At 47.6% G+C, this 27,605-nt stretch overlaps 1 protein-coding gene across 4 annotated transcripts in view; it reads right to left on the reverse strand.

Moving 5' to 3' along the window:
- Positions 1–17,397, reverse strand: part of DRD2 (dopamine receptor D2) — a 30,335-nt gene extending 12,938 nt beyond the window's left edge. For all 4 annotated transcript variants that reach the window (XM_031506828.2, XM_077788034.1, XM_031506827.2 and 1 more), the window contains exon 1: positions 17,098–17,397. The gene's annotated coding sequence lies outside the window, so the exon portion shown is untranslated. The remainder of the gene's footprint in view (positions 1–17,097) is intronic.
- Positions 17,398–27,605: the final 10,208 nt, after the last annotated feature.

Raw genomic sequence — 27,605 nt, forward strand, 5'->3', positions numbered from 1 at the left:
GCGTGGAAAATGGAAATGGGAAATGTGAAAAACAACAATCCCTTCTTTTTAAAATTTTTTAAATGTTTAATAAAACAGTTATTAAATGTTTAATAATAATAAAACCCTGCCACGGAGAGGTTGGAGAGGCCAGTGTGGAAAATGGAAATGGAAAACGTGAAAAACGCCCATGGCTTGTTTTTTAAAATTTTTAAAGGTTTCATAATAATAACATGGTTATAAAAATAGTAATACAATTAGAGTAATAAAAATTTAGAGTTAGGACAATTGCAAGACAATAAAAAGCAAAGAATTACGTATGTCTGGGTGTTTTTGGACACTAAGCTGACAAAAAGCATGTTTTGTGAACAAAGGAATCACCCTTAAAAACCAAACACTGTTGCATATTCATATATACTTCATGGTTATGCATACATTCTGTTTAAAATAAGAAACTCTGTCTGGTATATGTCAGCTGCTTCTTTTAATCCCCACAACATCTTCCAGTCTGAGCAAGGCCTGAAGAAATTAGCTTCTTCTGAGAAGAAAACAAAAAATTCCTCTTCTCTGGAAGATTTAGGTGTTCTGTGACTGTTACCTCAAAGCGAGTATCTCATTCTTTAAAAAAAAAAAACACATACATAGTTTCTATTTTAACTACTAAAACTTCATTTTAACTACAAACTACATTTACCATGCTATTAAAATGTTAATACAGCACTTCTAATCAATATAACATAATAAATATAGCAAATGTCTGTGTAGAGACATATAAATATGCATTTTTTTAAAAATCAGGGTTCTGCTGCCTGGCGTTCCCTGGAGCCTGCTCGCCCTGCCCTGGTGAAATGTTTGGCTGGAAGTGGAGGCAGAACTCCTGACCCAGGCAGGGATTCCAGGAGCTGCCAGCTCCCCCCAGGTCTCTGTGCCAGTTATTCTGTGGTACAGCTGGGTCAGGAAGAGTGCTGGGGTGTTTTGTCCTTCCCTGCTGGGGTGTTTTGTCCTTCCCTGCTGGGGTGTTTTGTCATTCCCAGCTGGGATGTTTTGTTGTTTTGTCATTCCCTGCCATTCCCTGCTCCCTGTCAGGTGTGCACAGTTCAGGGCACAAGTGCCATGACCCACTTTGTTTATTTTCCATGTGCTTCATGGGGTTTTGGGCTGTATTCCTTTTTTTTTTTTTTTTTTTTTTTTGTCTTTTCCTTATATATTTTTTTTTCCTCCAGCAGTGAAATAAATACATTTTAAACCCCAAGACCTGGATAGTGACAATGATGGAACTGGACAGCAGCAGCTTTTGCAGTCAGGGCTGGGCTGGGCTGCATTGCCATTGCCCCAGTGAGGTGGCAGTGAATGGGGACATGGTGGGGACAGCACTGCTGCCACCCCACAGCCCTCAGCAGCTCCTGGGAACATGGTTTCCTGCTTTTCCTTGGAAAATCTTATCACCACAGCAGCTCCCCCCACCATTCCCTGGCCAATGGCCACGAGCTGTGCACTCCTCCAGAGGTAAAACATAAAAAATCATGGGATTCCTGTGGAGTTCCCTCAAACCTGTGGGAGCTCTGGTGCTTGTTTTGCCCACTGAGTTTTACCCACTGAGCGAGTGGCTCCTGGACTTTCTCTGTCTCTCTGTGCTCTCACAATACCCCAAAGGAATTCAGCTGCTGGGACAGAGGTTTGTGTGTCATTAACTTGAAGTTCAGACAACAAAAAGCTCCTCTGTGCTGCGGGGGGTGAACAAAGCTCAAGGGGGATGTGGAGTGTGGAGGGGAGCTCTGGTGTTGCTGTTTCGGGGTCTCTCTCTGGTGCCAGGAGGTGAAATGTGAATTCCATGTGTGCAGTGAGACCTGCAGGACGCTTGGCCCCTGGGAAAGGTGGGGAAGCTCCTGCTCAGGGGGGTGACAGCAGAGCTGCCAGGGCAGGGCTGTGACGATGGATGTCCCCACTGCACACCCCAGTCCCACGCAGAGAAGGGATTTCCACCCAGCAGAAGCGATCTGGGCTCGCATTTGAGAATCCCTCAGTTTATAAATGATTTCTGACCTCTCCAGAACCCAGAGAGGCAGAGCTGGAAATGCCAACACCTGCCTGGGAGCTCCTGAGCCTTCCACAGAGCCCCCAGTTCATGCCAGGGGAGGTTTGTGTTGGATATTATGGGAAAAAAATCCCATGGAAAGAGTAGTGAGGCACTGAACAGGGCAGTGGTGGAGTCACCATCCCTGTGGATGTGGCTCCTGGGGCTGTGGTTCAGTGGTGTTGGTGGTTCTGGCTTGGCTGGGCTTTTCCCACCTAAATCATTCCTAAAATAATTCCTAAAATAATAATTCCTAAAACCTAAATAATAGCTAAATAGTTTCCGTGGCCTCATTCCCTGCTCAGCCCTTCCCAGCATCCAATATTCCATGTTTCCCAAGCTGCATCTCCACAAAGACCACACTGGGAAATCTGGCCCCGCTCTCAGACACCCCAAACCAAGGCCACTTAATTTCCTTAATAAAAGACAAAGTGACTTTGATTTATTAAACCACGTAAAGTGATCAAAATAGCAAAACATTTGCAAATATCAAATTCACCTGGGAACAATGGTTTCTTTATGTTTCACTGAGCTTTTGTGTGCTTTTCTCATTCAGAGAACAATTTGGATAATAATCCTTGGAAATTTGTTGCATATGGGTCCTTAATAGCTGATAATTCAAAAAGTGTCTGTCTGACAGTGCTATCAGCAGCACTTGATAGCTCTACAAATGTCTTCTTAGGAGCTGTCAAAGTGTCAGAAATTAATTAAATGTTAGCTTCTGTGACTCAGAGTGAAGGGGAAAAATCAATGCTAAATACAGCAACAGTTTTTTCTCCTCTCCTGTTGCCCTTTCATAATGAAAAACTATATCGAGGAGGCAGAACCATGCAGAAAATGCAGGGTGGGACAAAAAAAAAAACGTTAAAAAAAGCAGGGACATGGAGAAGAGGTGTAAAAGGGTTTGAGATGGGCCTGAGATGGGCCTGTGCTGGATTTTTCTGAGCACTGCCTGCAGGAAGAAAATTGGCTTTAAAAAGGAAAGGCCAGAGACAGGGAGATGGGCTCAGCAATTCCAGCCTTTTCCAGGCTGTTCCAGCTCCCTGCTGGAGTTGGAGGAGTCATTTATAGCTCATCTCTTGTGTCCATTCATCAGGAATTTACTCAATGGTGCTTAGGGAGCGTGTAAAAATCCCTGGATAAAGTAATCAAAATTTCCTTTCATTTCCTTCTCTGTCTTCCTCAATAATTTTTTTTTTCTTTAAATAGAACTGTTTTCACAGTAATAATTTTTGTCTTTATATGCGTCATGGGGAAAGTTAAAAGTTAATGTTTGAATGTTGTACAAAGGAAAAGATTTGGCGTTTGCATTTTAAAAAAAGTTTTCATTTGGGGAAAATGAAACAGAGGAAATGTTTCAAATATTTTGTATAAAATTGGGAAACTTAAACACCAAAACCTAGAAATGAAAACTCTGTGATCACACAATTAAAGGCTGTACCCAGCACACATCCTCGTGGTACAAGCTGCAATTACATGGACAGCTCTGTAAATTCCCAGCTGTGGAAAGTTTGGGTTTTCACCCTAAAATCGACCTTATTTCCCCAGCCCCAGAGCGGGCAGCGTTTGGAAGCATTCCTGTGGCCATGAAGGTGTTCTGTGAGTCTCTCAGTCCTGCTTGGAGGAGCAATTCTGATTTTTAGCGCTGACAGTTCCTCAGAAAGAGGAAAGAAGAAAGGAAGAAGAGGCACTTAAAGAGGTGGATGTAAAAGGGATGGCTTTTCCCTGTCCGTGCCCAAAAACTGCATTTTCCTGGGGAAAAGGGAGAGGGAAAGGATCAAAATCCACAGGGAAAAGGCACAAAGAGCACCTGGCTCTGGGAAAGTTCAAGTTCCTCTACAGAGGAAAAGCAGAGCCGTGTTTGAGGGAGAAAAGCCCAGAAAAGAACAAATTCCCCTGAGAATTAAGGGCAGCAAAGCCACTTTAATTCCCAGCCCACGGATTTCCAGGCTGGCTGAGCTGATCCAGGCGTGGATTTCTGCAGGGTCAAGGGCAGGACGGGGCTGCAAGGTTGCAGCCTCGGGTTTGATGGCAGCAGTGCAGCAGCATCCTGCTGCTCCTCCCTGCTGCTCATCGCCCTCCCTGCTCCACAAAACCTCGCTGGGAGCAGCTCTGCAGCAGCTGGAGGGTGTGACATTTAATTAATACCTTACCAAAAAAGCCGCATAAAATATGTAAGGGTTTATAGGTAAAATATAAAATATATAAAATAATATATAAAATATATAAAGTATATAAAATATATAAAATATATAAAATATATAAAATATATAAAATATATAAAATATATAAAATATATAAATATATAAATATATAAATATATAAATATATGAATATATAAATATATAAATATATAATAATTGTGTAAATTTATATTATGTTATATTATGTTTTGTTATTTCTATTATGTTATATTATATTATATTATATTATATTATATTATATTAATTTTTATTATATTGTGGCTTTCTTCTGGAATTTTGGAATCAGTGGGCCATGTCAAACTGACATTCTCCCTGTCCTCAAGATGTTTGCTGGGCTCCGCTGAGAATGCCACAAAGATATTCAAAGTAAATAACATCAGAGGAAATAACATCATTTCTTTGGGGTAGAGAGAAGGTGGAAGAAAAGGGAAAGGGGAAAATGTGTTTGAGGAGCTGCTTTGTTTCCCTGTTCAGGGGTTTTATAGGGGGCAAACAAAAGCACCTCCGGGAGTTGTTTCACTATTTTTTGTTTTGCATGCAAGCCCAGAATTGCTGTGGATTGCTGGTCGTGGTTCCCTGGAGAGCAGGGAAGGTGTGGGACAGCTGGCAGTGCTGAGAACCTTTTCCTGTCCCTTTCTGCTCAGGGGACAGGGTCTGCAGGCACTGAGGAGGAGGAGGAAAGGTGAGAAATGAGGGAAATCTTGTCAGCTCTGCCCTGACCGGAGAGCGCTGCTGGTGCTGCTGGAAATCCCACGCCTGCCCTGGGCTCCTGCAGGAGCAGCTGGCACAGAAGTCACCCAGGTGGCTTTAAATAAACGCGACTGCCCCGGCACTCAGTCGTGGGGAGGTGACAGCCGTGACTGAGGGGTGGCAGCAATTACACCTGAGCCTTGGAGGAGGCACAGCTCTGCTCTCCACACTCCCTGGACTCTCTCTGGTCTCCAGGAGCCACCACGTTTCATGAGCAAGAAGTTTGGCCACCTCTGCGCCCACAGGTGCAGAATTAGAGACAAAAATCCCACCCAGGCTGGGCTTTCAGGGGGCTGAGTTCTAATCTCAGCCTTCATATCTATCAAGCCAACAGTTCTGCCATCAGCTCCTTCCAAAGCCTCTTGGAAATCTTCCTGCTCTGCCTTTCTCCTGCCTCCCCCTTCCCCTGATCCTGTGCTATCCAAGATATCAAGGGTGCATTAATTGCAGCTATTGCTCACTTCTGATTTAGAAACACTCCTGCTTTTGCAGATTACCTGATTGGATGCTCTTGCTGGAAAGTGTTCACACGTCCCCCCCCGAGCACCTGATCCCAGTTTTGCCTCCTGTTCAGCAGGGCTCTGAGCAGGGCTCTGTGGGTGACAGCACCCCGCTGCCACCGCGGCCCCTGAGCCACCCACGCCAGCTGTTCTTGCTGATGCCGCGGTATTTTCTGCTCCCAGCACTTCCCTGCCTGACAGTCGCATTGCTCAGAGCTCCCTGCACCCATTCCAGGCTGTGATTCACCCCTCCCAGGCAGCAGAGACCCTCAGCTCCTCCTCTGGAACACAGGGAGGGTTCCCTGCCTCTGGGAGAGGGTCCAGGACAACCCCAGCGCCTGGTGACTCCAGAATTCCAAGGCTGAGCCTGGTTTTAACCCTGCTTCTCCATTTGTGGTGTTGCTCCTTCAGTTCATCCCGCTTTCCCTAGGGAATTTTTGCCTGAGTTTGAATTTGTGCCACAGGAAGGAAAGGGAGGAAGTTTTTCCCCAGAGCATTTGTCCTTCATCCCTGTGACGGAGCAGAAGCTTCCCCAGGACTGTGCTCCTGCCCTGCCAGTTGAAATCCAGGGCACACATCGGGCTGGCTCCTCTGCCCCTCCTAAGGCTGAATTCCTCTGGGAATTCACTGCCTGCTGCTTTCAGGGCCCTCATCCTGCCAGGTTTCTTAGCAAGACCTGATGGAAGGGAAGAATTCAGGGATATCTTCCCTAGAGGGGGAGGAATGTTCCTGTAACTTCCTTTAGCCTGTACTTCTGCTGAGAAAAAGCCGGTTCCACTTTCAAAGGAATCTTTACAATTAAAGATTAAGGCCTTGTCTTCATTCAAGACTTGCAACCACATATAGTATAATCAGAAATCCTCCAATTTTAGGATTTTCTCACTCCAACATGTTAAACGGTCAAACCCAGGAACTTCAGCATGGAGAGGTTGTGTGGATAGGTTTGGGGTTTTTGTCATGAATAATCCTTTCAGGACCAGTTTGGGGTATAAATAGTTCCCTCCAGCATCAATCTCCTCCCAGAAAAACCCAGCACTGCCCCTGCCCAGATGGAATTCAGGAGAGGTTTGGTGAAACCCAACCTGGCAGGCTGCTGAGCAGAGCCTGGGGTTCCTCCTGTTTTTAAGAATCTGTGGGTGCAGGGCAAGCTTTGATCTCTGCAATATTGACAGATGAATTTTCCAAGCTGGAGCTGCTCCAGACACAGCCCACTTGAGCCCTTCTCAGCTGGGTGGAGAGGACGGGCAGAAAAGGCTTTTGAAAAATCATTTCTGACTCTGGGCTTTCAGCTTTGGATACACAACCAGAAATAGTGGGCACATCTCGATATCCAGGGTTAAAGGGAAGGATTTATTCCTTCCCTGTGCTCTCACATAGGGATGGTCTCTGTCAGGGGCAGCTCTTCAGCCTGGAAGATATTGGTTCTTATTAAACATTGCAATACTATAGACCCGACATCCTGTTCTCTACAAAAGCTCTTTTTTTTTCTCCTCATAATTCCTTTATCTGTATCCTAATGCCAAATCTCTCCAACGAGATCTGTGCCTCTGACTAATCTAATAAATTCCCAGCTTCATGAATGCTGGTGATTTTATTCCTTTGAATCTGTGCTGTGTTTGAGATCATCCACCAATGTCTGCAAATAACTCTTAATCAGTCACACAGCCAATTGTATTATTTTTGAGGAATTGGAAAGGTTGAATCTCTTCACTTCCCACCCCCCTTAGTTATGTACAAAAGTGGCTGAAATTGGAACAAAATACTTACTTTTCAGTGCTGGATAAAACGTGGCAAATGTTTAAGTGGGTTTTTTATTATTATTGTTTGTTTTTGTCTGTCTAATGTTCACATTTTGGTACTTGGCATTTGAAGTGTAAAACAATTTAATTGCAGAAATAGGTTGTGTTAATTCCTTGGCTGAATAAACCCTTTTTGCTTCCCCTCCAGCCCAGGCTTCCCCTGTTTATGCAGCACCTGGCACAGGGTTACTGTAGCACTTGAGTCCTTGAGCCACACTTTATTAAAAGTAAATAATAATAATTCAGATTGAAGCCATCAAATATTCGCCGTGCACTTATGTCACCAAGCACTCGTTGAACATCTGCTCTTTCCATTGCCACTCCTCCCCCTGTGCTTGTTTGCAAAAATGTTTGCCAAATGCAGCAAGTTCCAGGAGAGGTCCTTTTTCCCCCTTTTCCTCAGATTCGTGGGAGTTTGCCCCAAACCATCCATGACTAAGATTTGATCCCCTTGGAGCAGCTTTGATGAGGATGTGTCAATCCGCACAGCTTCCCCGTGACTCCCCCTTGCTCCAAGTGCCACTTCCCTGCATTTAAAACCCCCAAAACCCACAATGAATCCTTGTCCTGTCCCTGGTGGCCAAGGAACAGGGCCAGCTCCCACCTCAGAGGGAAGGTGACAATTCTCTGAGTGTTCCTCCATCCAGTTCTGCTCAAATGTCAAATCCTAATGATCCCAAACCATTTAATCCCTGCTAAAGCAGCTTGGCTACTCAAACCCTGACTTCCAGCACCCACCTCTGTCATTTTTACAGGCAGAAGGAGAGGAGGAGAAGCCACCTCTCCTTCTGGATCCGTCCTTCCCCAGCTGCTGCCCTGCCTGGGCACTGAGCCATGCAGGAATTGCGCTGGACCAGCAGCTCTGGCAGTCAGCATCTGCTCTCCTGGGGAGTCCTGCAGCTCCTGCTCTGCCCTGGGGCTCTCCAGGACAAGTGTTGGCCTGACCTCCCTGCCCTGACCTTCCTCGGAGGCTTGCAGAGCACAGAACGCCTCATTGCCTTGTGTTATGTGTAGTAAATATAATTCACACCATTCTTTGGATGAAATATGTAATATTGGATACTTGTTAGATTATACCCATTTGTATTAGTTCCTCCCCCCTTTGCAGACGAGACTGGGTGTGTATTGGAAACTGAGTCACAAGTAAAAGGATGTGACTTGGCCAGGAGATGGGCTATGGCTGGACTCCAGGTGTTGACCATGGAGACTCCAGATGTTGACCATCGGAAATCCAGGTGTTGATCATCGGGATTCCAGGTGTTGATCATTGGGACTCCAGGTGTTGACCATCGGGATTTCAGGTGTTGACCATGGGGACTCCAGGTGTTGATCATCGGGTGCTGATCATCCCATAAACGTCCCAAGATGGATCTCATGGAAATCCTCAGACAGATCCATGTGAATCCAACCTTCCCGTAAATCTCATCAGGGATTCACCTACTCCAGACACTGAATTATTCCTCCTCATCACCAAAAAAGAAAATATTATTAACCTATGGACTCTGAATAGAAGAAAAGACTGATTGCTGAAATCTTGGCCTCAGGTGGAATTTTCCCTATAAAAACCACTTGTGCCAGGATGGAGGTGTGTGGGCATAGGGAAAACCTCTCTGAGGCTGACTCCTTGTTGCACACCCAAGGTCGATTCCCAGGCTTGGCTCTGTCTTTTTCCGTGGTTGGCTAGATAGAATTTGACCGCTAATAAAATTATTTTTTTCATTATTTTTAATCTGGCTGAATAAATTCTCATTTATAACACCTTGGATATCTGCAATATTTCATTCCAAGCAATATTTCATTCCTCTGCAATATTTCATTCCTCCCCGGGATTTACCATCGTGTCCCCTCTCTGCTCAGCTTGCCCCACCCACTGAGCCACAAATTCTCTTATTTTTTGTTCCTTGTTTTGCCACCAAAGCTCACATCCCTGGGGAAATCTTTGCTCCCAGGCACGGTGTTGAGTTTCCTGAAGAAAGATGCTCAGCTGCTCACCCCGTGGGTGTTTCTGTGTTTTGGGGGAATATTTTTCCCTTGTTTGTCAAGAGCAGAGGGGTCCCACACAACATTTTAAATTCTCTCATCTTTAGTGAATTCTGGTAGTGGAAGGATTTTGCTTCCATCAGGTGTTGTACCACCTGTTTTCCATGTGAAATCGTGGCTATTTCCAGGTGAAAATGTGGCTGTTCCCAGGTGAAAATGTGGTTATTTCAAGGTGAAATCATGGCTATTTTCCGGTGAAATCATGGCTACTTTCAAGGTGAAATCATGGCTATTTTTTGTGGCTATTTCCAGGTGAAATTGTGGGTATTTTGCCTTTTGCCCGTCACAAAATTGTTTTAAGGTTTTCTCTTGTTTTCACCAGCAGAAGCCACCAAACGGAACTCCCATTGAGGCCTCACTGAAATTCAGGTGAGCTCCTTCAGGTGGGAGCAGAGCCCAAGAGCAGGTTGAACTTTCCAGGTGTCTCCAACCTCTGGAACTTGCTCACTTCATGGTTTTGGGCTGATCCTGCCCAAAAAAACACCTTGGAAAGACAAATATTTTCTTCCCATATTCCACAAAACTTGTTGGTAGCATCACTGACAAATCCCCAGCCAGGGAAAAAAATGTGAACCTTCAGTGCTGCATTTTTTATTTGGCTGATTTGAGGAATTTCTGTCGCTCTGCCCCAGCCCTGGGATCACTGCACATGCTCAGCTGCTGCTCTCCTAAATTTCATTTGACTTTTACACGGTCAGCAAAATTTCCAGCTTGCTGGGAAATGCACACTCCATCCATTATGAGCCCAATTCCTAAATCCAGTGACCGGGACAGCGAATTCCACATGATTTCCATTTCCCTTTCATCCACAAAGTCATTAGCAGGGCTCCAGAAAATCATGAATATTTTCCCCCTGCTTGGCAGGGAGCAGATTTTCTTTCAGATGAAGCATTACAAGGAGCTGTAATGTTTTTAATTAAAGTGCTGGGTTATTGTGGAAGTTCGGGCAGGACTAAACCCGGGACTGTTTAATTCATCAGCAATAAAAATCGCAGGGTGCAGAGACTAAAATCATATCTGAACACAAGTGCCCAACTTGCTGAAGGTGGAACAGGCACAGCAGCCCAAGAAAAGCTCCTGCAGGCACTGGGCTTGCTCATCCCACAAGAAATATTCTGTTTTACGTGCTCAGGCACCACTGCTTGAGCCTGTGGCTCTCTCCAGGGAAAAATCCACAAGAAATCCCTGATGTGATTTGTTCTGTCATCAGGGCTTGCTGCTCTGTGACTTTATTTTTTCTGTGGCGCCAGGAACCAGCCCCACTCTTGGTGGTCACTGTGTTGTCCCACCTAACACATTAAATAGAATATTTTCATGGGAACGCTGAAAGCTGATGGACATGTGCAAGTTATTGAACTCCCTCTTTAGTAATTGCTCTGCCTGTTATTTTCTTTTTCATTATTTTTTTCTAACGTGTTTATTCTCTCTACAAACAATACCTCTTAAGCTGAATTTTGGTGGTTGTAATTCTGAGGCCGCCTGCATCAGAAATTCAATGGTAAAAATTAAATTGCAAAGTGTAGACCCAAAGAAACTTGACATCATCATCATCATAATCATTATTATTATTATTATTATTATTATTATTATTATTATTATTATTATTATTATTATCCCTCCTTGTCATTTTCTGTTAGGGTTGTGATTTCCTAATTGATTCTTCCTTCACGCTGAGAGAGAGAAAAAAATAATAAATCTTGAGATAAATAAAAATAACCCTTGGAAAGGATGACAAAGGCAAGTGCAGAGCACCAGACATCGCATGTAGACAAACATCCCCCCACAGAATGGGCTCCTGCACGTGGATTTCTCCTTTCATTGGTGAAGCATCTCGCAGGAAATGCAGCTTGGGCTGCAGAGAGGATGGCTGGGGACCAGGACGTGGTGAAGTGGCAGTGCCAGGATGTCCCTTGGCTGGGACATTGACCCTGCCAGCACCCTGAGGTCCTGAACAGGGAAATCACCAAACCTGTGCTGGGGGAGAGCCCTGAGCAGAGCAGGGGTGTGGCAAGCACATTTCTCTCCCTCTCAGGATTTTTCATAGAGGTGCACAGAGAGAAATGGAAGAGAAAACAATTTCTATTTCTGCTCCTTGTTTTTTCCATGTGGAATGTGTGTGGAGAATTGTTTACCTGGGTTGATGCTTGGTTGGATTCTGGTGAGGATTGTTTGAGCCTGGTGGCCAACCCAACCTGCCTGGGGCTGGGCTCTCAGAGAGGGTCACAAATTATGGGAGAGTTAGAGTCAGAGAAAGTAGTATTTAGTTTTAATATTCTCCTTTTATATAGTATATTAATGTATTTTAGCATAGTTATAATAAAGAAATCATTCAACCTTCTGAATTGAGTCAGACATCAGCATTTCTTCCCGTTGGGCTCTCCTGCATTTACAATAGGGTCCTGCTGTAAAACCTCAGGCCTGGGCAAGGTTTTGTGTGCCTGGAGCACAGCCCTGAGCCCGTCCCTGCTGTGGTTCTGCCCAGCTCCAGGGCCCTGCTCTGTCCCTGCCCAGCAGTTGGAACAATTGACCCACTCCCAATGATCCAGGCTGGCATGGCAGCAGGCAGGGAGGGAGCCCTGGAGTTATTCAGGGATGGAAATCCATGTGGGTGGGAGCTGCATGTGACCAAATGGGCTGGGATTCACTCTCAGTCCTTGTCTTCAGTGTGGAAATAAATCCAGGGATCCCCCTGCCCTGTTCCCTCGGTGCTACCCTAAATCCTTAATCCTGCTTTACATCCAATTGCTCAATTTGAGGAAAAGGCTCCTCTTTCAGCCTGGTTTTCTAGAGAGGAGAGATAAGCAGCAGCCTGAATCTCACTGGTACCTTCTGTGCCGTTTCCAAATAATAATAACAACAACAATAATAATGGTAATGCTTTATAAAAATAACTGTCAGCCTTTAATAACATCCTGGTTTACAGCACAGGCCCCAGGCATGGATCACAACCTGCTTTTCAAATAAAACTGAACCAACGTGTGGGACTCCACTCACATGGAAATTCTGATGGTGACTTTTTGATTCCCTTGTTAGTGAAATAAAGAAAACCCTCTAATTGTTACAGTTTTGCCACCAAAGTGCAAATAAGGAGCTTTACACATGCCTGGACATGGTGGGCTGAAGTATTCCTGTAGTATTTATTATAATCACCATTTTAGTACTCACAAACACATTTTTAGAGCATCCATAACCTCATGGGGATGATGAATGATTCATGTGCTGGGACATGAGTGATTCTTCCTGTTCAACAATATGTATGTGGATGTGGGGGGGTGTTTCTATTTTTAAGGGTTTTTAAATTAGCAAGTTCTTTATAATTGTGGCTTTTCAAACCCGGGTGACTAAAATTCACCTCCCAGATCTGTGTGGGGACGTCTCAAGGAGAGCAGGAGGCCGGAGGTGCCCTGGCCCCTCTCTGAGTTGGGTTCCAATGATGGAGACCAGGTTTGAATTAAAAAGTGTTCAGAGGAAACAGATCAAATGTTGGACATCTAATTCCAGACTCCAGTAATCCCAGAGATAATCACATTTTTCTCAGCTGTCATACAAATCTGCAAAAGCTTGAAATAAGCAGATACAAAGGGGCTGGGGGTCAGAGAGTGCTTGTTGCAGAGAATCTTAATTTGCTGAAGCTCCAGATTGCCTGAGACATCAAAAATAGGAGGGAGTTTCGAGAAGTAATTTGCAAAGTGCCTTATTTTAGGTAATAGCTGGAAGTTCTCTGCTGGAGTGTGTCAGCTGCAGCGTTCAGGGGAGCTGATTGAGGAACCTGAGCTGCTGGGGAAGGGTTCACTTCTCTCCTGAAGCTCAGTGGTGTTGATTTTGCTGATCCATCCCAGCGCTGGCAGGCTGTAACCGGGGCAGGGAGCAGGATGCAATATTTGTGTTTGCGTGTGGATTTGTCACCTGGAGAGGGCTGGCAGACCCTGGCACACCTCAAGGCTGAAACCGCAATTTGGGATAAATGAAAGGAGCTACAAATGCCCGGCAGAGGCTGCAGAGGGTTCCTCCCGTTCAGGTTACTCCGTGATTACCTTTCCCCAGCAGCTCGGTGGGTTTTTTATTTATCCCCCTCTGAAATGTGAAGTGTGCCCATCCCTGGGCTCGGCCCTGCAGGGCTCGGGGCTGTGCTCGGTTTTCTCAGCTTTTATTGCTCCTTGCAGTCTCTCCCTCTCGCCAGCGCTCCAGAACACATAAAGCTGCATTTACATTTTCTGAATGGACTAATCATGGCTCTCTGCTTTGATAAAGAAAGTGCAGCCTCCCACATAACCACATGGAAACCAACAGGGAAGAGTAAACCAGAAATAAACCCATTCTGGGGGGTTGAGAGAAAAATACCCACCAGGATAATTGGGAGGGATGTACAGAGAAGCAGCAACTGAACACATAGTCACATCTCCAAAAAAAAAAAAAGAAAAAAAAAAAGAAAAAAGAAAAAAATTACAATGCTAAAAATACCCAGGTGAAGGACAGCGAGAGAAAACATGATTGAAGTGGAACAATTGGGAGAGGAGTTAATAGTTATTAGCAATCACTTCAGATTGAATTTAGGTTGGTTTTGTAACAGCACAGGGGATGATGCATCTGACAGGACTTAAACAATTGCCTCCCCCTTCCCCAAAGGATCTCGCTGGCAGCACCCTGGCACTCACTGCTCAGTGCCCCTGCTCCTCAGGAGCTGCTGAAAGTTTTTATTTGTAAAAGACAGCAAAGTTTGATCCAGACAAAGCTTTCCAAACCTATATTCTGAGCCTTAGTCCATTTTAACCTTCAGCCCGCTGTATTTTCTCTTGTAGCTTATAAAAATTAACCCTGGAAGGCCGAAGCTCCACCAGTCTGGGATCTTCTTATCCAATTCTGCCTTTGCCTGGGCAGGATGTGAGAATGGAGAAATGTTTGTGATGTTTCTGCAAACACTCCCCCATCACCCAACTGTTTGCTGTGCCAGCCTGGATTCTGTGCATTTATTAACAATCTGTGGACTCCTTCCCATGGAATTGCAATTCCCCAGTGCCCACAGCATTTGAGAACATTCTGCACCCAGACACCCTGTGCCAGGAGCCTTTCCAGCTCAATGTGGATGTGTTCACTGTCCTGCACCTCCTGGCACTGGAATTTCAGCTCTGGGCATGTGGGAAATCCAAAACTGAGTCCCAGATTTCCTCCGTGTTCACAAGGAATTTGTGCACAGAGGGTGAAATTGAAAACGAGTTATCCTGAAAGGATTGCGAGGAACGTGAGCCAAATCCAGCCTGTTGATAACTGGAGAGCTACAGAACCTTGAAGAGAAATGCTTTTCAAAGGGTGTTTTTTGGCTGCTGTTTTAGAGAATTGGTGGCTGGTGGTTGTTACAGAATGATCCCCATGGGTCGCTCCCAGCTCAGGATATTCCGTGTTCCACACCAGCTTGCCTTGCAGCTCCAAAGCTGAAGCACCCAGGGGATGGGAGGGTGGAGATTTGCTGTTTTACAGCAAGGGATGGGTTTGAGGAGCAGAACACCCAGGGCACGGCCCTTTTTGTGCCAGGCCCGTGCCACAGAGGGGGAACAGCTCTGCCACGGGTCCTGCCTGCCCTGAGCTGCTCCAAGCTGCAGAGAGAGGTTTTCCTGCTGCTTCAAGCTGCAGAATGAGGTTTTCCTGCTCCCTGAGCTGCAGAATGAGGTTTTCCTGCTCCCTGAGCTGCACAGTGAGGTTTTCCTGCTGCTCCAGCTGCATTTCCCAGCAGGTTTGTCCCTGCTGGGAGCCCTGCAGCCCCTGCTGCAGACCGGAGCAGCCAAGGGGACAATTCCAGAGGCAGAGGGGACAGTTCCAGAGGCAGAGGGGACAATTCCATGCCGTGCCATGAAGGCAGAGCTGCGTGCCCTGCCAGGCAGGTGTGTGGCTCTTGGGCAGGGATGAGCACACTCTGGGCACTCCGGGCACTCCGTGTCCTGCTACTGGCACGGGGGCACACAGGGGTCACGCTGTGCCTCTGCTGACACCTCTGTGGGGACAAAGCAGTCCATCCCCATGGCCAGGCAGGTTCAGGGGGGATCCCCCTCAGCTCAGGGGGATTTGGGGCACGGGAGAAGCATCAGGATGGGCACAGGGGACACTGTGTGGTCACTGATCCCATCCAAACCCTGGCCAAGCCTTTCCTGCAGGGTGACAGTGACACGGGAGCAGAATGTCCCAGCTGTTCAATATTCCCACACTGACTGGTCCCCTGCTTTTGCAGGGTCACAAGCTTCTCTCTGAAGCCTGAAGCATGCACATTCTCTTTTCCAGTGTGACAGTGAAGCTCTTTTCCACACAGAGTGCGTGTGTGCCCATGGAAGTTAGGTGGAAATGTGGAAAGCACGGCAGATTTTAGACAGGGGTTCATAAATCAGTAGAAAACTCTTTTACAAAACTCTGTTCAGAAGTAAGGAAGGAAGGCTTGAACGTAACAGAATTTCCGCAGCATGGAAAAGAAGTTAAGGCAGGGGGGATAGCAAAAACTACAGCAGCCTTTATTTGATGGAGTCAGAAATATTGCCAAGAGTTTTTTCTAGATTACTACAAGCAATTACTTCAAAAGAGATAAAAACCAGGGGTTTGAGTTTTTAATACCATGGTGTAAAGAACAATAATCCCATTAAACCCTGAACACGTAGGAAAGCCAGCCCACGCAGTTTTGCATGTGTAACCTGTCTGACCAGCTCTGTTATAACCCTGGTTATTTATAAAACAACCCAGGCTGTTTTTCTTTTCGCCTTGGAGCTCCACTCGAGAAGCAGTGATTCATGCTCCACACACATGCTGGGAACTCTGCAGTTCCACGCCTGGCATGTGGGAAAGTCGGGATGGGAGAGAGACTTGAGAATTACCGAGTGGGGATGTGTGATCTGGTGTAGAAACAACCTCCAGACAACAGCTTGGACCAAAAATATCCCAGGGCTGGGCAGGACCCAGCACCATCCTGGTGTTTGGTTTCCCCCCTAAAGCCACACTTTACACCGGCTTCAAAGAGCTGGATAGAACTTAGAACTGGGGGGGATGGAAAAAAAGAAATAAAGTCGAGACAAAGGTGACTGTCAACCTCACCCAAAATCTGCTTGCAGCATCCAGAGAGGAATTTCTGAGAGGTTTCCTTCCAGGGGTTTTTCAGGAAAGGGTGACAGATCCCCTGTTCTCCACTGGGGAAGATTGTTCTACATCAGGACCGGTGCTGAGCAGTAACTCTGAAAGGATGCCAGATTTGCCTTACCAGATGTAAAAAAATGAGAGTGGTAAGAGGAAAAAAGAGTGTTTTCCCTCAAATAATTTGATTGAACAATCTTGCTCCTTGGGGAACTGGAATGTACCCACATTATATCCTCTCCACACATCCTCCTCCTCCACTTCTCCCTGTCACTCTCTCTCCATTGTGTCTATGTGAGAGCAACGTTAAACATCAAACTTCCAAAAAGGAGCAGAGCTTCTTAGCAACTCCAAATGCCTCTTTAGCACACAATAACAATTGTTTGTTGTTTTGCAGTGAGCAGTTTAGATGGAGAAATGAGGCAGCCTGAATTTCAGTTTGAAAACCCGCTCTCACCTCTTCTCTTGCGGAAGGGAACAGCTTAATGGATCCTTTTGGTGTAATGACAAATATTTTCCTTTTTCTCCTGTCTTTATTTACATCTCTAGGCAGTGTGATATCAGCAGCCACTGCTGTCTGTGTTCCCCCACCGGGATATTCACAACACTTCTATTTCTGGAAGGAAAGCACAACACGAATCTCTTACCTTCAAGCCATATGAATCCCTCGAGCAGAGGTGCGAGTGCTTCGTGCCAAATAAATCCAAAAACGCCACAACTCTCCACCGTGGCTTTTCCCAAGCGCTCTCAGGCAGACCTCTTGGTGCTCAGCATTCACGCACAAGCAGAGGAGCAAAAAGCGAGGCAATCACCCGCCTGGCCCCGGCCGGCTGGGAGGTGCAGGTGGAGCTCGCCGCGGTTCGGGCAGCGCTGGAACTTCGGGAGCTGGGCAAGCGGCTCAGCTGCCCGGGAAGCGGCGAGCCGGGGCCAGGCTCCCCGGCAGCAATTCGCTGTCCATCCCCTTCAGCACACGGCCGGCCGGCGAGGCGGCAGCTCCGTCTCCATTTCCAGAGCCCAGGCTCGGCTGGCGGCTGGGCAGAGCCGCGCCTTCCTCCCGCCGACAGATCCCAACAACCTGTTCCCGCTCCAGCTCCCTGCTCCGGCCGCGGATTCCCGCAGCGCTCCCCGCTCCGCTCGCCCGCCGCTGCCGCTGCTGCGGGGAGGGGAGGGGAGGGAAGGGGAGGGGAGGGGGCGAAGTTTCCTCCCCCGAATCCCACGGACTCACCCCGGCGGGGATGGGCGGCTCCAGCCCCGGGGATGCGGGGCAGCACCGGGACAGCGCCGGGCGGAGCGCGGGGCCGGAGCCCGGGGGGCTGGCGGGGCTCAGCCGCCCCCAGCGCAGCCCCGGAGAGAGGGGCGAGATGGGTTCCCACCCCCAGGAACCCCTCGGGGGGGAGCAGCCCTTCCCTGCGGGCTGCCCTGCCCCGCGCAGACGCTCCCGGGTGAGCGCCGGGGATGTTCGGTCAGGGATGCTCAGTCAGGGATGCTCGGTCAGGGATGCTCAGTCAGGGATGCTCGGTCAGGGATGCTCGGTCAGGGATGCTCAGTCAGGGATACTCGGTCAGGGATGCTCAGTCAGGGATGCTCGGTCAGGGATGCTCGGTCAGGGATGCTCGGTCAGGGATGCTCAGTCAGGGATGTTCGGTCAGGGATACTCGGCTGAAGATGCTCTATCAGGAATGTTCAGGTCAGGGATGTTCTGTCAGGGATACTCGGTCAGGAATGTTCTGCCAGGGGTGTTTGGTCAGGGATGCTTTACCAGGGATACTCGTTGAGGATACTCAGTCAGGAATGTTCAGTCAGAGATGTTCAGTCAGGGATTTTCACTCAAGGATGCTCGGCTGGGGATGTTCGGCCGGGGATGCCCCAGGGTCAGCACTGGCACCCTCTGAGCCCCAAGGTCAACACTGGCACCCTCTGAGCCCCAAGGTCAGCCTGGCACCCTCTGAGCCCCAAGGTCAACACTGGCACCCTCTGAGCCCCAAGCTCAGCACTGGCACCCTCTGAGCCCCAAGGTCAGCCTGGCACCCTCTGAGCCCCAAGGTCAGCCTGGCATCCTCTGAGCCCCAAGTTTAGCACTGGCAGCCCCTCTGTCCCAAGCTCAGTGCCGTCCCCACGTGTGCCCAGCTGTTGGCACAGCAGGGGAAGCTCGCAGTGCCCCCCAGCACGGAGAGAGGGGTTTCTGTGTGAGAAGGGGCTGGGGGTGCTACTGCCCCCGTTCCCAGCACATCCTGGGCAGCTGCTAAAAACCCTGGCTGCAATTCTCAGCTGTGCTCCTTGTTCAAACACTCCCTGTGCTGCTGGAGAGATCTCTTTGCAATTCAAATACCAAGAGAAACCATTTGCTGAAAGCGTGGCTGCAGTTGCAATATTTTCGTATCTTCTTATAGTTTAATATCCCTAACTCCAGCTCACTTCAGAGCATTAGCAGTCCCTCATCTGACGGGTGCTTCCTAAGAAAGCTCCTCTTTATTTCTCCAGTAATGGCTCAAAACCTTTTCTGAATGTATTTTTTGTATTACCAAACAGCCATAGACAAGGAGAGAACAGAGTGAAACCCATCTCTGCGGTGAGGCTTTAAAGAAATTCAGTTTCTGAGGGGCTTTTATCCTAACGAGTGGATCTCAAATGCTGCTTTCAACCTCTCTGGATGGTGGAACCCTAAATCTCCTGGGATGTTGCATTCCTGAATTGCTGTGTGCACACTCTTGACTTTCTGAGTCATCTTCAGTGCTAAAGTCAGATTGAATACTCCTGAACTTTCCAAGTGTTACTGCAATAAATTCCTTTTTATCCGATTTATGTGAGTTTTGCAATGCCAAGAGAGCCAAATGAGCTCAGCATAGAATAATTATTTCTTCTGAAAGCAGGACAGCAAAATGCTTTGCTTGCTTCAAAATAAAGATATTTATTTAATGGATGGACCAGACTTCTTTGAGATGTTTATGCTTTCTTTGAAGCCAAGAAGAGCCTGTCCTCTCCTTGACTCCTTGGACTTCCAGTTGGATCAGAAGAATATTTTCCATCCAGCCATCCATAAGGAAATCAGCTCCAATCTGAGTCAGGAGAAGAGCAATTTAATAACTGAGAACTGGGTGAGGTGTTTAATGGACGAGCTCTGAGTCTCACTGACTCTTTGCCATCTGCCTCAGCCTGTTGATTTACAGCGTTTAACTGCTTGTAAAACTCATCTCTGTGTGGGGCTTTCTCAGTCCCACTAAAGAAAAGAAGTATTTATTCTTTCCCCTGGAAAACGATGGATTAAAATAATGGCTGCTCTGATGGGAGATGCGCTACAAATCACATCTGCCTTTGCCAGAAATGCACCTTGTCTCTGAGTCTGGGATGGGAAGAGCTGGAAAAAACTGCAGGAGACTTTAATCAGGTGATGGAGATGTCCTTAGGAAGTTTAAAGTGAGATTCATTTCCCTTGCATTTTGTATCAAGGATTTCAATAAATGCCCTAGAGTCAGATGAATCACGGGAGAACATAAAGCTCAATAACGAGAAAAACTGACAAATAAAAGCAAACCAAAGCCAAACCAAAATGAAACTTCAAACCCACGAGTGCAACCTTCTCATAAGGAGCAAAATCTTTTCTTTTCAGGGCTTTTCTGGTTTGTGGAGTGCTGTTCCTGGGGCAAATATTGGTAAATATCCTGAATGTTCTGTATTTCCCTGCCATGGGTTCTTTTTCTGCTCCCGTAACAGAAGACTCAGAGCAGCATGGGCATGGAAGGAGATCAGGTGCCTCCTGCACTGCACCATGCCACAGAAAAAGGGAAATTCCAGTGGAATATCAACCCGTGACAATGAGATAATTCATTCTTTTGCTGCCCTCTGACCGGCAGCAGCAGAGCCAGGCTGGTGCAGGGCTGGGGGCTCATGCAGACCCCGCTGGGAGCTGCCAGAGCTCCTCTCCCACCCTGTGCTCCCTCCCAGCATTGCTGCAGACTCATCTTGCTGCAGCTTGTGCCACCTTTCTCACAAATATCTACATTAGCATCCCTTGCAGATGTTCCCTCCCAGGGCAGGCCTATATCTGCCTCTGGAATAAAAGACCTGCAGCTCAGGAAGGCAGATTAGTCATAATGAGCCTTCTGAACTCAAATGCTCTGCAGTTTTCTCATCTCTTCTGCCAAAACAAGCAGCATCCCAGCCCCCTGTGCACACTTGGAGCGTGGAGGGAGCCTTTGCCTTGCTCAGCAGAACAGGCTCAGGGAACGTTGGTCAGAATTGGTTTTTGGGGGATGATTCTCCCTGTGGGATGATTCTCGGCCCGTGCCCTGCGCTGGGGTGTGGCAGCTCCTTGGTGCTGCCAGAGGAAGCACCCAGGGCCTGGCAGGGGCTGGCTGTTAATTGCATGATGTTAAATGCAGCCCTGGGAAATGCGGGCTCTGGACACAGACGAGGTTTGAGCCCGTCAGGAAGTGTCCCTTCAAATGAGCTGTGTTTTAATGAAGCCACTGACTCATCAGCTGGGAGCACAGAACGAGGGCTGCTGATCTGAGGGCATGGCTGGTGCTGGGAGTGCTGCAAAGTCCGAGGAAATGTGGCCCCCCAGATAAGAAAATTGCCATTTTCAGGTGCAGAAGGAGGTGCCTGGAGTGCCCTGCCCTGCTGGAGCCCCTGTGGCACAGGCAGCTGTGGAATGCATCATGTTTCACCCCATCCCTGGGTCCCCTGAGGAGGTTTTGGTGCCCCAGACCTGCTGCATCCCCAGTGCATCCCCAGTGCATCCCCAGTGCATCCCCAGTGCATCCCCAGTGCATCTCCAGTGCATCCCCAGTGCATCCCCAGTGCATCCCCAGTGCATCCCCAGTGCATCCCCAGTGAATTCCCAGTGCATCCCCAGTGAATTCCCAGTGCATTCCCAGTGCATTCTCAGTGAATTCCCAGTGCATTCCTAGTACATTCCCAGTTCATTCCCATTTCATTCCCAGTTCATTCCCAGTGCATTCCCAGTGCATTCCCAGTGCATTCCCAGTGAGTTTGAGCCCCAGCCCAATCTCTTCACCCAGCTCTGGAGCTGACTGAAGCAGTTCATTCCAAGTGCAGGAAATCAATAGTCTTGGTGTGAGATTTCTTCAGAAGCCAAGATGGGTATTGATATCTCTGGGAAGGAAATGAATTCTCCTCTCCTTGCATATTCCCCAGGATGGGCCAGGAGAATGCTGTTGCTCCCATCAATCAATAATGTCAACAGTGGGCTCAAAATATTTTTTTTTTCCCAAAAGCAATCACCAGAAAGTTCTAATCTGAGAGGGAGGGCTGGAAAATGGATCTGACCTACCCATGCCACTGTTTTCCTGGGAAGCATTAGCCACATTTTGGCCTTTTCTCTGTCTTAGCTTGAAGTTAGGGCAGAGTTTTGCATTGTCGTGGGCGTGGAGTTGATGCATATTTGATAGTCATTTCTCAGGGCTGCTTTTATCCTCTGAATTGGCCTGGGCAATCCCCACAGGACCTGAGTGGGGAAATTCTCCCTGTGTACATTCAGACAGAAGGAGATTTGCTCTGCTGGTGTTCACAGCAGCACTGGCTGAGCTCTCTGGAGAGCAAAGCCAGGCTCGGAGCAGAGTCCCTGAGACGTGTCCGTGCTGAGGGTGTGCACACCAGGCTGGCAGAGCATCCTCACAGCAGCTTTTTGGAGCCTGAAGAACTCTTCATTTCCTTCTTGTGGACAGGGATGAAAGACGTGCTGCTGAACAAGGGATTCCGTGGCAGGGCCTTTGTTTCTCACCCACAGCTCCTCTCCCCAAATTCAATATTTTGCAGGACAGATAAGGACAAGAGGAGGAGGATTTCAAAGCACCTGGCTGAGTGCAGGTTATTAATTCTGATTAAACTTAAGAAAATCCAGCTCCTCGCTGTTCCAGCACCCGTGGGGCTGCTCAGGTGTTGTCAGAGCTGTGTCTCACCAGGGAAGCAGAGAAATGTCTGGCTGTGATGGTCCCCAAATACCTGAGGGTCCCAAGTTTTGGGTTCTAACTGGGTAAATTTAAAAGGCAGAAGGAGCTGAGTCTTCTGTTCTCTCCATCTCTTTGTCTGGTGCTTTCTCTCTGCTAACAAAGGCCCTTGGGAACCTTGAGTGTTGGCAATCAGCTTGCCGAAATTCACCTGTGTTGCAAGAGCCTCTCTTCTGCCTTTTCTGAGCTGTTTTTCCTTTCTTGCCTCCTTGCTATTCTTGCAAAGCTCGGGAGCCAGTGAAGATGTGCAATTAGAGTTAATTGTGATTGCTCGGTGATGCAAGGGCCCCCCACTGCCTTCGGGGTGCTCCTGGCTCTGAGGGAATGGGGATATTTCAGCAGGACCGAGTCCCCACAGCACTGGAGGGTTTGTCCTGCTCCTCTGCCTGGTCCCAGGGGAGGTGGCAATGTCACCTTGTGCAGGTACATTGCGTTTTCTGTTTGTTTTTGAGGCTGGTGCTGACAGATCTCTGGTGCTGATCAATGCCCCAGCTGTGATTTCTCCTCCCCAAGGCCCAGGGGGGGCTGACAACACTTTGAAAGATGATCAAAGCCACTCTTGTCACATCTCACAGCCAAACACCCAGCCCAGAGCTGACTCCTGCCCTTTCTCAGATCCAGAGCCCTCTGGGAATTTTGCCTCATTGTGCCTCTGTCATGCTGGGATTTCAGAAGGATCTGCATTAAATAACCTGCCTGGCTCGCTGAGGGGGAAAAAATGCATTTAAATAGCATTCAAAATCCCTAATCCACATCATTCTGGGCTGCTGTGGTGGCCCCTCTGGACAGCCAGTGGTGGTTTGCACTGCTGCGCTGATGGGGATTGAACTGCCGGATTTTTTGGGCAGCACAAATCCCAAATTCCAGCCCCACCCTCAGGAGGGGACTTTCCTGAGCTGGAATCTTCGTTTTGCTGTGAGATGGAAAAGAGCAGAGAGGAGGGGAGCAGATGGGCCCTTCACGGTGCCACACACACACATCCCCAGAGTGGGAGGGAAACACCAAACACTGCCTGGGAGGAAATTCGGGAGCTGGGGAGGCTCAGAACCCGGGGAAAGGCGGCTTCTCAATGAGGCAGGAGAGCTGCACTTGCTGGGGAAGAGTGAAAACCCCAGGGACAGCCACCCACGGGCCACAGTCTGCTGTGAGAGGCTGCGAGACAAAGCTTTGAATAGATTACAGCAAAGAATTCGGCACACCCCAGCTCTGGGCCCTTCCCCGCTGGCAGCTGCCTGCTCCACATGGGGAATTCGGGTGCAAAGGGAATTTTGGGGTTCTCTGAGGGAATTTGCCTGATGCACACCATGAATTGGTGCTGCAAAGACCATTTTTGGGGTGCTCTGAGGCAATTTGCCTGGTGCACACCATGAATTTGGCCTGCAAAGGGTGTTTTTGGGTTCTCTGAGGGAATTTTCCTGATGCACATGGGGAATTTGGGCTGAAAAGGGCATTTTGGGGTTCTGTGAGGGAATTTGACTGCTGCACACCATGAATATGGGTTGGAAAGGGCATTTTGGGGTTCTCTGAGGGAATTTGCCTGCTGCACATGGAATTTGGGCTGCAAAGGGCATTTTGGGGTTCTCTGAGGGGATTTTCTGCTGCACACGGGGAATTTGGGCCGCAAAGGGCATTTTTGTGGTGTTCTGAGGGAATCTGCCTGCTGTACATGGAGAATTTGGCCTGCAAAGGGTGTTTTTGGGTTCTCTGGGGGAATCTGCCTGCTGCACATGGGGAATTTGGGCCGCAAAGGGCATTTTTGGGGTTGTCTGAGGGAATTTGCTGCACACCATGAATATGGGTTGGAAAGGGCATTTATGGAGTTCTCTGAGGGAATTTGCCTGGTGCACACCCTGAAAATGGGTTGGAAAGGGCATTTTTGGGGTTCTCTGAGGGAATTTGCCTGCTGCACACAGGGAGTATGGGTTGAAAAGGGCATTTTTGGGGTTCTGTGACGACTCTGCACACTGCTGCCATATCAAACATGAAGGATCTTCCTCTTTACCCTGCCCAGCCCTTAGCTGCTGTCCCTTATTTCCCCAAAAACACTTCTTTGCCGCTTTCTCTCACCCACAGCCAGCCCAAAGCCTGTGTGTTAATCACCAGGATTAATGTTTATTGCTGCAGGAGCACTTTGGGAAGGCAACCAGCTCCGCCTGGGTATTTTGGGATCAGTGGTCAAGGCGTTGAAGGCGCAGGCTGCTTGAGCAGGAATCTCTTCCCTTCCTGCCAGATGTGCTCAGCTCACCCCATGGAGCTGACTCGGCCTTTTCTGGAGCACAAAACCCTTCCCCAGTCCACGACACTCACACGGAGGGCGCTTTCCTAGCTCTTTTTCAGAAATGAGATTCACGAGCTACCTGGATCCTCTTTGCAGTTCGGGAAATAATTACTTTACGCAATATAATTTGCTTAAAACCATGACAGTTTTAACTATAGTTTAAGGCTAAATGACTGCTCAGCAAGACAGCTGGTAAAATTCACCCTGTAATAAGACTGCAGCAATGTAAACAAGCCCAGCCCATTTAGGGCTTTGAGTTAATATAGACGTCAAATACTTTCAATATCTCTAAATTTCCCAAACCATCAGGTATTTCCCTCCTTTGTAAACGTATTTGTAATTGATCTCATCCTTTATCACCTAAAATGTCTGTCCTAAATCCATATAATTGATTATGTTTGAACATAAATTAAATTAACCTCGGAGGAAACGTTGTCTGGTTTGTTGGAGCGCCACAGGCACCGGTGACACAGGGAATGAGGAATGGAGAGAATTCCAGACGGGCTCCTTCTCACTCAGAATGTGGCTTTTTCCAAAGAAAACTCAGCCTGAAGCAGCCAAAAATAAGAGTATTTAACTTTTATTGTAAAATGTGCCTTGGGGATTTTCCCTCTGTTCTGTAGAGCCCTTTGCAGGAGCTGTGCTTTGCTTAATTTTCAGATTTTATCTGAGTTTACTTTCTCATGCTCAGGAACCTGGAGAACTCCAGCCAGGTAAGAGTCACCACCAAACCAGGTTTAGGTGCCAGGCTGAGTTTTCCCTCTCAAATGCTGATAATTTGCACAAAAGCAGGACTTGGTGAAACCCTGCTATTCCCTCCATAAGCTTCGCTTCAGTCCTCCTGAGAGCCTGAGCCAGGCAGAAACCAGCCTAGTGGGCAGGTGAAAATTGTATTTATAGAGGAGCTGAGTGATAGTGCTGATGGTGAACCCCCTCTGCAGCCTCCTGTCAGGCTGAGCAAAGCCAAACCATTCCAATTCCACTCCCAAGCAGCAGGGAGGGATCTCTGGGGCCTGATGTCCTCTCTGCTGCTCACTTCATAACCGCCATCCAATTGCAATTATGGCGATAAAGCTTCAAATTCATTTGCAGCCGCTCGAGTTGCAGTGATTTATTGCTGGGTAATTATCTTGCCGCAGTCTTGAGGATGGAATAATCGCCCTGATTTGCATAATCAAGGCATCAGAGTCTTTAGAGCAGGGCTGGCTCTCAGCAGATGGCCCTGGTGTGTGTGGTTGCATCCCATCTTGTATCTCTTTGCCTATAGCAAAAGTTTACAGTCTTTTACTAATTAAGTGTAATTTACATTAATATAGAGAGTTCTCTCTGCGCTGCTGTCAGCCTGCTGAAGGCACAGGCAGCCCTGACCCACCTGTGTGGCTGAGCAGGAACTGGGACAGGCAGGATTTCATAAGAATGTGGAATCTCAGAATGATTTTGGTTGGGGAGCACCTTAAAAATCATCTCGTTCCAATTTGCCACTAGCAGGGACGCCGTGCACTGGCCCAGACTGCTCCAAGTAGAGCTGGTAAATCCACACAAAACCAAGTAATTCCAAAAAACCTCCCTTAAAACAGAGCTCTGGTGCCAGAGGGGTGATCTGGATGTGCCCTTGTGAAGAAGGAACAGGATCCATAAAACCTGAGAGCTTTCCTCTGGAAATGTGATTTTTCTGAGTGCAGGTCTCCAGCTTGCCATTAGATTAAAAACCACACACGCAAAAAAAGGCTTGGAATTGTGTTTCAAACCGAAATTTTGACTTGACATTTCTGAGCCCTGTAACTCTTTGCCTTAAAAACGACACCAGCACTTTTCATCTGCCTTTAACGTCGGTTTTATACCAATAATTACCCTCACCGTGTAATTAGCTGAGTGTTCTGAAGCTCTGCCTGTCATCACAGAAATGGGGCTGCTCCCGTGAAAGGGTGAACGTTCATGGGCTCTTTTATTGCCAGAAGTCTGAGTTTTCCATCCTTGGCTCGCACGTTTGTTGGTAAAACCATCACATCAGAGGCAGAAATCAATAAAAATTCTAAAGCATCTCATCAGGGGTGTTTCATCGTTATGGTTTTGCGCAGGAAGAAGGAAGGCTAGGTTTGAAAATTCAAATTCCTCGACTTTAGACATTTACCTGCAGTGCAGGTTTTTATTTCAGCTCCATTCCAGGTGCCCTGCATGTGTTTCTGCCCATAACCTCCCTGCATTCATCACTGACACCAACCCAGGCGGGTTCAGCATCCTGAACCTCCAAAATTGCCAAAGAGCAGCAGAAATTGCCTCAATCCCTGCACTTTTATGCCCTCACCGTTGAGTTCTTGAGTGTCTAATGACGGCTGTGCTCTGAGAGGAAATTACCCTGTGAGCTGGGTAATTCTGGGCAATAAATAGGGGAGCAGGAGGAAAAAGGCAAACAAGGGCAGGGCTTGACACGGAGCTAATGTCAATCCACTGCCTTCCCACCCACCGTGGGCTCAGTGAGAACTGAATTTCCAAGTGTTCAACTCGCTCTGTTTCCAAAGGACTCAATCTTCCTTTTCGACCAATCCTCAAAGGATTTTGTTCCCTTAAATGGGTGAGGAGGGGGAAAATGCAAACAGCCTTTTTTTTTTTTTTCTTCAAGTGTAATTTTTAATTACGCTTCTAATTAGAGAGAAAAACTGTCATGGAAATTACATCTTTGAATTGTCACACGCAGGAAGGTGAACTTGGCACTTCTTTCTCTCTTGTTAGCTCCTCTCCTTGGAATTGGGGTGGCTTTTTATCCATGGGGCATTTTGCTGTGCTAATGTAGCCTGGGGAAAAAATTCTGTGCTCAGGATCTGAGGGTGGGAAATTCAAAGCAAATTCCACAAATTGTGCCTTTCTTACCACCGATTTCATCCTTGAGAAGAGAAAAGCTACATATTGT

Source organism: Lonchura striata, chromosome 23, assembly GCF_046129695.1.
Source record: "Lonchura striata isolate bLonStr1 chromosome 23, bLonStr1.mat, whole genome shotgun sequence".
Lineage (NCBI taxonomy): Eukaryota > Metazoa > Chordata > Aves > Passeriformes > Estrildidae > Lonchura > Lonchura striata.